Below are 9,921 nucleotides of genomic sequence, written 5' to 3' on the forward strand. Positions count from 1 at the left end.
CAGGAGTTGTGACCCGTTTTTGTTGGTTATGTTGTCATAGTTGTGCCTAGGGGGGCATATGTGGGAGGGGATGCTGTCACCTCCAGGCAGATGTTTGTCCCCCTGTGTGCTGAGGGTGTCAGGTTCTTGTCCGGTTCTGGCATTTAGGTCGCCCAGACTAGTACATGTCCCTGGGCCTGGAAATGATTGATTTCCCCTCCAGGATGGAGAAGCTGTCTTCATTAAAATATGGGGATTCTAGTGGGGGATATAGGTAGCACACAGGAGGACATTTTTCTCTGTTAGGATAATTTCCTTTGAATTTCTAGCCAAATGTAGAATGTTCCTGGTTTGATTAATTTAATGGAGTGAGTTAGGTCTGCTCTATACCAAATTAGCATATCCCCTGAGTGTCTTCCCTGTTTCACACCTGTAGTTTGGTGGATGGGACTACCAGCTCTCTGTAACCTAGAGGACAACCAGTGGGTCCGTCTCCTCTATACCACCCACCTGGTAGTGTGGTGGATGGGATACCAGCTCTCTGTAACCTAGAGGACAACCAGTGGGTCCATCTCCTCTATACCACCCACCTGGTAGTGTGGTGGATGGGACTACCAGCTCTCTGTAACCTAGAGGGCAACCAGTGGGTCCATCTCCTCTATACCACCCACCTGGTAGTGTGGTGGATGGGACTACCAGCTCTCTGTAACCTAGAGGGCAACCAGTGGGTCCTGTCTCCTCTATACCACCCACCTGGTAGTGTGGTGGATGGGACTACCAGCTCTCTGTAACCCAGAGGGCAACCAGTGGGTCCATCTCCTCTATACCACCCACCTGGTAGTGTGGTGGATGGGACTACCAGCTCTCTGTAACCTAGAGGACAACCAGTGGGTCCATCTCTTCTATACCACCCACCTGGTAGTGTGGTGGATGGGACTACCAGCTCTCTGTAACCTAGAGGACAACCAGTGGGTCCATCTCCTCTATACCACCCACCTGGTAGTGTGGTGGATGGGACTACCAGCTCTCTGTAACCTAGAGGGCAACCAGTGGGTCCATCTCCTTATACCACCCACCTGGTAGTGTGGTGGATGGGACTACCAGCTCTCTGTAACCTAGAGGACAACCAGTGGGTCCATCTCCTCTATACCACCCACCTGGTAGTGTGGTGGATGGGACTACCAGCTCTCTGTAACCTAGAGGGCAACCAGTGGGTCCATCTCTCTATACCACCCACCTGGTAGTGTGGTGGATGGGACTACCAGCTCTGTAACCTAGAGGGCAACCAGTGGGTCCATCTCTCTATACCACCCACCTGGTAGTGTGGTGGATGGGACTACCAGCTCTCTGTAACCTAGAGGGCAACCAGTGGGTCCGTCTCCTCTATACCACCCACCTGGTAGTGTGGTGGATGGGACTACCAGCTCTCTGTAACCTAGAGGACAACCAGTGGGTCCAGTTCCTCTATACCACCCACCTGGTAGTGTGGTGGATGGGACTACCAGCTCTCTGTAACCTAGAGGGCAACCAGTGGGTCCGTCTCCTCTATACCAGGTTTCTTGCAGGATGACAATGTCTGTATTACCCTTTTTTTGGTGAAGTCCGGGTTTCTGCTCTTTAGGCCAAAGGCAGATGACCTCAGGCCTTGATATTCCAGGATGATATAGTGAAGGCTTTTTGTTCCATAGAGTGTCCAATGTTGTTGGTCGTAAACATGGTTTGGCCTCAGGCCAGTAAGTGTGAGCAGAGCCTGCTGAGCATCTGGTACATCATTTCCATTGGCTTGGGCCCATTGTGAGTGGGGGTTGGGACTGTTTGCCCGCTCACTACCTGGGCGTATGTGTGGCTTCCATGTTGAGGCCCTTTGCGGGGGTGGGGGTGCATGGGGTGGGCAGGAGTGGCATAGGTCTGATCTGAGGGGGCCTAAATGGGGTGTGGGCATGGTTGACGGGGGGTGTTGATTGGTTGGGTGGGGGTGGATGTGTCTGGGTGTACTGTGGTCTGATGTAATTCCTCTTGGCGTGGGTCCTCTATGTGTAGGTCCAGGGGGTCCTGCAGGTCTGGGAGGGTGTCTCGCTGGTCTGGGTGGAGAGTCTATTGATCTGTTGCTCCTGTGTGAAGTGTTGGGGATACGTTTGAGAGCGATGTCCTTTAGGGTCCTGGCAAAGGTGGGCACTGCTGCCTTGTAGAGGTGGACCTGGTCATAGAGGCTGTTCAAGTCCAGGTCTGTGTGGTGGGCCAGGAAAACATTTGGTTTTGAGGCACAGTCACGGGAAATACTTGCGTTTACCCGCTGTATTGTGGCAGGGTGGAAGTCTTTTCGTGGTAGCAGGGTGGAGATAACCACTTGTGCGTTGGGGAAAGTAGAAGAAGCCTTTTCAATCACTCCCTTCAGTGCTGTTGCCACCCTTTCCTGCTGTGCTCTCAGGTCGTTTGTGCCTGTGTGTATTATTATGTGGCTGGGTGAACCTAGTTGGTCCTCAGACAGAAGGTCGAGGGCACGCTGGGTGTTTGGACACCAGAGTTTAGACACACTATGTTTGGGAAAAAGTTTTTTTTCTTCTATATATTTCCCATTTGAGTCCATAAGTAGTACAATCTGTGTCTTGTGTTTGTCCTCAGTGGGTGTGAGGGGGTTGTCAGAAGGGCTATCAGGGTGGCTGACAGGGGGGGTGCTCGGAGGGGGTGAGAGCCGCTGGGCTTGTGGTTCTTCATTTGTCTGTTCTGCTGTGGTGTCGACTCTATGGTCAGGGTCTGGTGTGGACTGTTCTGCTGTGGTGTCGAAACTTTTGTCAGGTGCTGGGGTGGGCTGTTCTGCTGGCTTCTCAGGGTGGGGGTGGCCACCTCTTAGTGGTTGTTCTCTGTCACGAAGCCCCTCAACCTCTCCTCCCCTTCCGTCCCCTCACCTCTCCTCCGTCCCCCTCACCCTCTCCTCCATCCCCTCAACCTCTCCTCCACCAGCAGTCCGATCCTCTCCTCTAATGCTCTGTTCTTCTCCTGATTCTGCTCTTTCTCCTGTTGAAGTTGTCTCACCACAGTCCAGAGTGCAGATATGTTCTGTCCACCTCCAGCTCTCCGGGTCTGAGGGGGTGTTGTTGTGCTGGACTGTTGTCTGGGTCTGTGCTGACTGAAGTGTAATCACCTGCTGTTCCAGCTCCACCTGTCTTACCTCCAGCTGGGTGAATTTGTCCTTCATTTCAATGAGGGAGTGGTAGTCCGTGCTGGGAGGTTGACTCTCCGCTGGGGGTTGCTCGTCTGTGGTGTTACATAATGAAGAGCTCTGGTTTGACCCGCTCGGGGTGGGGGTATCTTTATCAAGGGAGAGCTTCTCCTGTTGGGCTAATTCTTTGATTAGGTGAAAGTCCAGCTGAAGCTGTTTGTGGTTACTTTGTACGATCACTGTTACCCGGACTTATAGATATTTATATTACATGACTCAGAGTCCTCGTTATCAAGTATTCTGAGTTTCCACCCCTCGGTAATCCCGCTCTCGTAACAGAGGGGTAGTGTGCTATATAGTTTACTGTGCCAGAGTCCTCGTTGGGGATGGTTTGTGTGGAAGATAAGGTTGCTGATGTTCCCATTTTTGTAATAGTCAGCAAAAAGTGTCTCTTGATTTTCCATAAGGAGCTTCATTTGTAATCTTTTCTTGACTTCTCATTCTTTACATGCACAGGGTACTGTATTTTAATTGCCTCTGAACAGCGGGAGGAGCTTCTAAGGCCTCTCCATTTGGTTGGGGTAGACTGTGTGACTCTCCTGCCATTGTTGGGCTAATGGGCTTTGACACCTCTCACTTGACACGTCAGTGCTAGTTGAAGCTGTATCAAGCTTGGCAGAATTATGTTAGAATTCAGTCCTTATAAAGTAATGTTGTGTATTTTTCTTCTTGGCTTTTGGAAATAAGATATAGTTTCAGACTAAACATTACTCACTCAGTTCCAGGTTGGATGGTGTTTTCAGGTTTCTGTTGTTTTCCAGAGAATTTGCTGTATAGAGTAAAAATCTTGGTAGTTGTGAACCTTCCAGGTGATTCCGTAATTCCGTCCAAAATCAGGTTGTAGGTTTTAAGTTTTGATTTGAAGTAGGGGTTATGTTGTAGAGGGTAAAATCAGTATGTGTTCCAGACAAAACCTAAGTTTATCTGACTCTTAATCTATCTTTTTTTAAAGAAAATGCTGAAAAATGCAGGAGCTGATCTGAACCTGACCTCTCTCTCTCTCTCTGTCTCTCTCTCTCTGTCTCTCTCTCTCTCTCTCTCTCTCTCTCTGTCTCTCTCTCTCTCTCTGTCTCTCTCTGTCTCTCTCTCTCTCTCTCTCTCTCTCTCTCTCTCTCTCTCTCTCTCTCTCTCTCTCTCTCTCTCTCTCTCTGTGTCTCTCTCTCTCTCTGTGTAGATCATTCCAGTGTCTCTCTCTCTCTGTGTCTCTCTCTGTGTAGATCATTCCAGTGTGTCTCTCTCTCTATATATATATATAGATTATCCCAGTAGAAGGATGTGACCAGGTGAATGGAGAGGAACAGAAAACCTTTGGAGAAATCCTCCACGAGATTATCATCTCCAAGTATGTTTATCTGAGACCCTAACCTACGTACGTTACTCTGTCTGTCTGTCTGAGACCCTAACCTACGTACATTACTCTGTCTGTCTGTCTGTCTGTCTGTCTGTCTGTCTGAGACCCTAACCTACGTACGTTACTCTGTCTGTCTGTCTGTCTGTCTGTCTGTCTGTCTGTCTGAGACCCTAACCTACGTACGTTACTCTGTCTGTCTGTCTGAGACCCTAACCTACGTACATTACTCTGTCTGTCTGTCTGTCTGTCTGTCTGTCTGTCTGTCTGTCTGTCTGTCTGTCTGTCTGAGACCCTAACCTACGTACGTTACTCTGTCTGTCTGTCTGAGACCCTAACCTACGTACGTTACTCTGTCTGTCTGTCTGTCTGTCTGTCTGTCTGTCTGTCTGTCTGTCTGAGACCCTAACCTACGTACGTTACTCTGTCTGTCTGTCTTGTCTGTCTGAGACCCTAACCTACGTACGTTACTCTGTCTGTCTGTCTGTCTGTCTGTCTGTCTGTCTGTCTGTCTGTCTGTCTGTCTGTCTGTCTGAGATCCTAACCTACGTACGTTACTCTGTCTGTCTGTCTGTCTGTCTGTCTGTCTGTCTGTCTGTCTGTCTGTCTGTCTGTCTGTCTGTCTGTCTGTCTGAGACCCTAACCTACGTACGTTACTCTGTCTGTCTGTCTGTCTGTCTGTCTGAGACCCTAACCTACGTACGTTACTCTGTCTGTCTGTCTGTCTGTCTGTCTGTCTGTCTGTCTGTCTGTCTGTCTGTCTGTCTGTCTGTCTGTCTGTCTGTCTGAGACCCTAACCTACGTACATTACTCTGTCTGTCTGTCTGAGACCCTAACCTACGTACATTACTCTGTCTGTCTGTCTGAGACCCTAACCTACGTACATTACTCTGTCTGTCTGTCTGTCTGAGACCCTAACCTACGTACATTACTCTGTCTGTCTGAGACCCTAACCTACGTACATTACTCTGTCTGTCTGTCTGAGACCCTAACCTACGTACATTACTCTGTCTGTCTGTCTGAGACCCTAACCTGCTAATATAGAAAATACACTGTGAATCTGAGACCCTAACCTGCTAATATAGAAAATACACTGTGAATCTGAGACCCTGACCCTAACCATAATATAGAAAATACACTGTGAATCTAATATGAGACCAGAATCTGAGACCCTGACCTGCTAATATAGAAAATACACTGTGAATCTGAGACCTTGACCTGCTAATATAGAAAATACACTGTAACTGAGACCCTGACCTGCTAATATAGAAAATACACTGTGAATCTGAGACCCTGACCTGCTAATATAGAAAATACACTGTGAATCTGAATCTGCTAATATAGACCTGTGAATCTGACCTGGCTAATATAGAAAATACAGCCTGTGAATCTGAGACCCTGGACCTGCAATATAGAAATACACTGTGAATCTGAGACCCTGACCTGCTAATATAGAAAATACACTGTGAATCTGACCCTGACCTGCTGAATATAGAAAATACACTGTGAATCTGAGACCCTGACCTGCTAATATAGAAAATACACTGTGAATCTGAGACCCTGACCTGCTAATATAGAAAATACACTGTGAATCTGAGACCTGACCTGCTAATATAGAAAATACACTGTGAATGAGACCCTGACTCATTATAGAAATACACTGTATAATCTGACCTGACCTAATATAGAAAATACACTGTGAATCTGAGACCCTGACCTGCTAATATAGAGAATCTGAGACCCTGACCTGTGAATACACTTCATCTTCATCTCTGTTCTGTCAGCATCTCAGCATCTCTTCTGTCAGCATTCAGCATCTGTTCTGTCAGCATCTCAACATCTCTTCTGTCAGCATCTCAGCTTCTGTTCTGTCAGCATCTCAGCTTCTGTTCTGCTCAGCATCTCAGCTTCTCTTCTGTCAGCATCTAACATCCCTTCTTCTGCATAGCTTCTGTTCTGTCAGCATCTCAGCTTTGTTCTGTTGGATATTCAACATCTCTTCTGTCAACATCTCAACATCTCTTCTGTCAGCATCTAACATCTCTTCTGTCAGCATCTCAGTTCTGTTCTGTCAGCATTCAAGCTTGTTCTGTCAGCATCTCAGCTTCTGTTCTGTCAGAGCATTCAGCTTTCTCTTTCATCAGCATTTCAGCTTTCTTCTGTGTCAGCATCTCAGCTTCTCTTCTGTCAGCATCTCAGCTTCTCTTCTGTCAGCATCTCAGCTTCTCTTCTGTCAGCATCTCAGCTTCTCTTCTGTCAGCATCTCAACATCCCTTCTGTCAGCATCCTCAGCATCTCTTCTGTCAGCATCTCTTCTGTCAGCTTCTGTTCTGTCAGCATCTCAGCTTCTGTTCTGTCAGCATCTCAACATCTCTTCTGTCAGCATCTCAACATCTCTTCTGTCAGCATCCTCAGCATCTCTTCTGTCAGCATCTCTTCTGTCAGCTTCTGTTCTGTCAGCATCTCAGCTTCTGTTCTGTCAGCATCTCTTCTGTCAGCTTCTGTTCTGTCATTACTTGTTGTCCTAGAATACTAAATCAACCCGTGCTCACCAGAAACATGTCATAGATCCATAGAAGGAATCTTCAGTCTGTTGACATCGGTCAAGGTTTTCTGTCATCTTCTCTCACGGAGCGACGAGGTTCAGGGGAGAAAATGCAGGAACCAAAATAAAGAAGACCAAATGTCCCATGTTGCATCAGTTTGACCAGGCGTGAGGAAGTGGAAAGTCGTGCCGCGTGAAAACCCTCAATGTAGCCTGTAGATATGAATGATTATATTTATGATCTATTTTATTTGAATGCGTTGTTTTCTCTCTCATTTTAACCGCCCGCCGCGGGGATATAACTGTGGGGGGAGTCTAGTGTATTCTAATGTGTCTGGACTAATGGTGTGTGTCTGGACTAATGGTGTGTGTCTGGACTAATGGTGTCTGTCTGGACTAATGGTGTCTGTCTGGACTAATGGTGTCTGTCTGTTTCAGGGAGCTGAGCAGTCTAAAGGAGAAGAAACACAACCAGACCACTGGCTTCATCGGACTAAAGGAGTAAATACACGTCCTCTCTCTCTCTCTCTCTGTCTCTCTCTCTCTCTCTCTCTCTGTCTCTCTGTCTCTCTCTCTCTCTCTCTCTCTGTCTCTCTCTCTGTCTCTCTCTCTCTCTGTCTCTGTCTCTGTCTCTCTCTCTGTCTCTCTCTCTGTCTCTCTCTCTCTCTCTCTCTCTCTTCCTCTCTCTCTCTTCTCTCTCTCTCTCCTCTCTCTCTTCCCCCTCTCTCTCTTCCCCTCTCTCTCTTCCCTCTCTCTCTCTCTCCCTCTCTCTCTCTCTTCCCCCTCTCTCTCTCTTCCTCTCTCTCTCTCTCTCTCTCTCTTCCCTCTCTCTCTCTCCTCCTCTCTCTTCTCTCTCTCTCTCTTTCTTCCTCTCTCTCTCTGTCTCTCCTCTCTGTCTCTCTCTCTTCCCCCCTCTCTCTCTTCCCCCCTCTCTCTCTTCCCCCCTCTCTCTCTGTCTCTCCTCTCTGTCTCTCCTCTCTGTCTCTTTCTGTCTCTCCTCTGTCTCTTTCTCTGTCTCGCTGCCTCTACTGCTTGTCTCGATCAGATAATCTATGTAGAATTGCTAGGTCAATAGGTACTAGTACTAATATTAGTGTATGTGTCCAGTCTCCACTGTGTCAAGGGCTGCTACCCTCCAAGCCTGCTGAAAGCCTGGGACTCCTTCAACACACAGAGAGGATCAGAGAATGACCGGCCAGGTGAGAGAGAGACACCTGTACACCTGTCTGTCTCCTCTTAACCCAGGGGGTGTCAAACATCCAGCCAGGTGAGAGAGAGAACCCTGTACACCTGTCTGTCTCCTCTTAACCCAGAGGGTGTCAAACATCCAGCCAGGTGAGAGAGAGAACACCTGTACACCTGTCTGTCTCCCTCTTAACCCAGGGGATGTCAAACATCCAGCCAGGTGAGAGAGAGAACCCTGTACACCTGTCTGTCTCCTCTTAACCCAGAGGGTGTCAAACATCCGGCCAGGTGAGAGAGAGAACCCTGTACACCTGTCTGTCTCCCTCTTAACCCAGGGGGTGTCAAACATCCAGCCAGGTGAGAGCTGGCTAGCTCTATCCGATCCCCTTCGGTCTGGGAGCTGGCTAGCTCTATCCGATCCCCTTCAGTCTGAGAGCTGGCTAGCTCTATCTGATCCCCTTCGGTCTGGGAGCTGGCTAGCTCTATCTGATCCCCTTCGGTCTGGGGCTGGCTGGCTCTATCCGATCCCCTTCAGTCTGGGAGCTGGCTAGCTCTATCCGATCCCCTTCAGTCTGGGAGCTGGCTAGCTCTATCTGATCCCCTTCAGTCTGGGAGCTGGCTAGCTCTGTCTGATCCCCTTCAGTCTGGGAGCTGGCTAGCTCTATCTGATCCCCTTCGGTCTGGGAGCTGGCTAGCTCTATCTGATCCCCTTCAGTCTGGGAGCTTGCTAGCTCTATCTGATCCCCTTCGGGCTGGGAGCTGGCTAGCTCTATCTGATCCCCTTCAGTCTGGGAGCTGGCTAGCTCTATCTGATCCCCTTCAGTCTGGGAGCTGGCTAGCTCTGTCTGATCCCCTTCGGTCTGGGAGCTGGCTAGCTCTATCTGATCCCCCTTCGGGTCCGGGGCTGGCTAGCTCTATCTGATCCCCTTCAGTCTGGGAGCTGGCTAGCTCTATCTGATCCCCTTCGGTCTGAGGAGCTGGCTAGCTCTATCTGATCCCCTTCGGTCTGGGAGCTGGCTAGCTCTATCTGATCCCCTTCAGTCTGGGAGCTGGCTAGCTCTATCTAGATCCCTCTTCAGTCTGGGAGCTGGCTAGCTCTATCTGATCCCCTTCAGTCTGGGAGCTGGCTAGCTCTATCTGATCCTGGTTAATCTACAAACAATACCCCAGGGTGACATCGCAATACCCCAGGGTGACATCGCAATACCCCAGGGTGACATCACAATACCCCAGGGTGACATCACAATACCCCAGGATGACATCGCAATACCCCAGGGTGACATCACAATACCCCAGGGTGACAAAAGTCTTAATGGGGTTTTATATGTTCATATGAATGATTAGAATATTCCACCCTGAAACCATATGATTGAGTGATGAGAATCATGATGAAAGTGATGAGAATCATGATGAAAGTGATGAGAATCATGATGAAAGTGATGAAAGTGATGAGAATCATGATGAAATAGATGAGAATCATGATGAAATTGATGAGAATCTTTATGAAAGTGATGAGAATCATGATGAAATTGATGAGAATCTTTATGAAAGTGATTAGAATCATGATGAAAGTGATTAGAATCATGATGAAAGTGATTAGAATCATGATGAAAGTGATGAGAATCCTGATGAAAGTGATGAGAA

At 48.4% G+C, this 9,921-nt stretch overlaps 1 long non-coding RNA gene across 1 annotated transcript; it reads left to right on the top strand.

The window, feature by feature from the left end:
• The first annotated feature begins 4,453 nt into the window (after positions 1–4,453).
• On the top strand, positions 4,454–8,291 carry LOC127920709 (uncharacterized). Its single transcript, XR_008107082.1, has 3 exons — positions 4,454–4,541; positions 7,531–7,593; positions 8,200–8,291. It is a non-coding gene; the product is annotated as an uncharacterized LOC127920709 (long non-coding RNA).
• Positions 8,292–9,921: the final 1,630 nt, after the last annotated feature.

This window comes from Oncorhynchus keta, unplaced genomic scaffold (assembly GCF_023373465.1).
Source record: "Oncorhynchus keta strain PuntledgeMale-10-30-2019 unplaced genomic scaffold, Oket_V2 Un_contig_20346_pilon_pilon, whole genome shotgun sequence".
In the NCBI taxonomy this organism is placed as follows: Eukaryota; Metazoa; Chordata; class Actinopteri; order Salmoniformes; family Salmonidae; genus Oncorhynchus; species Oncorhynchus keta.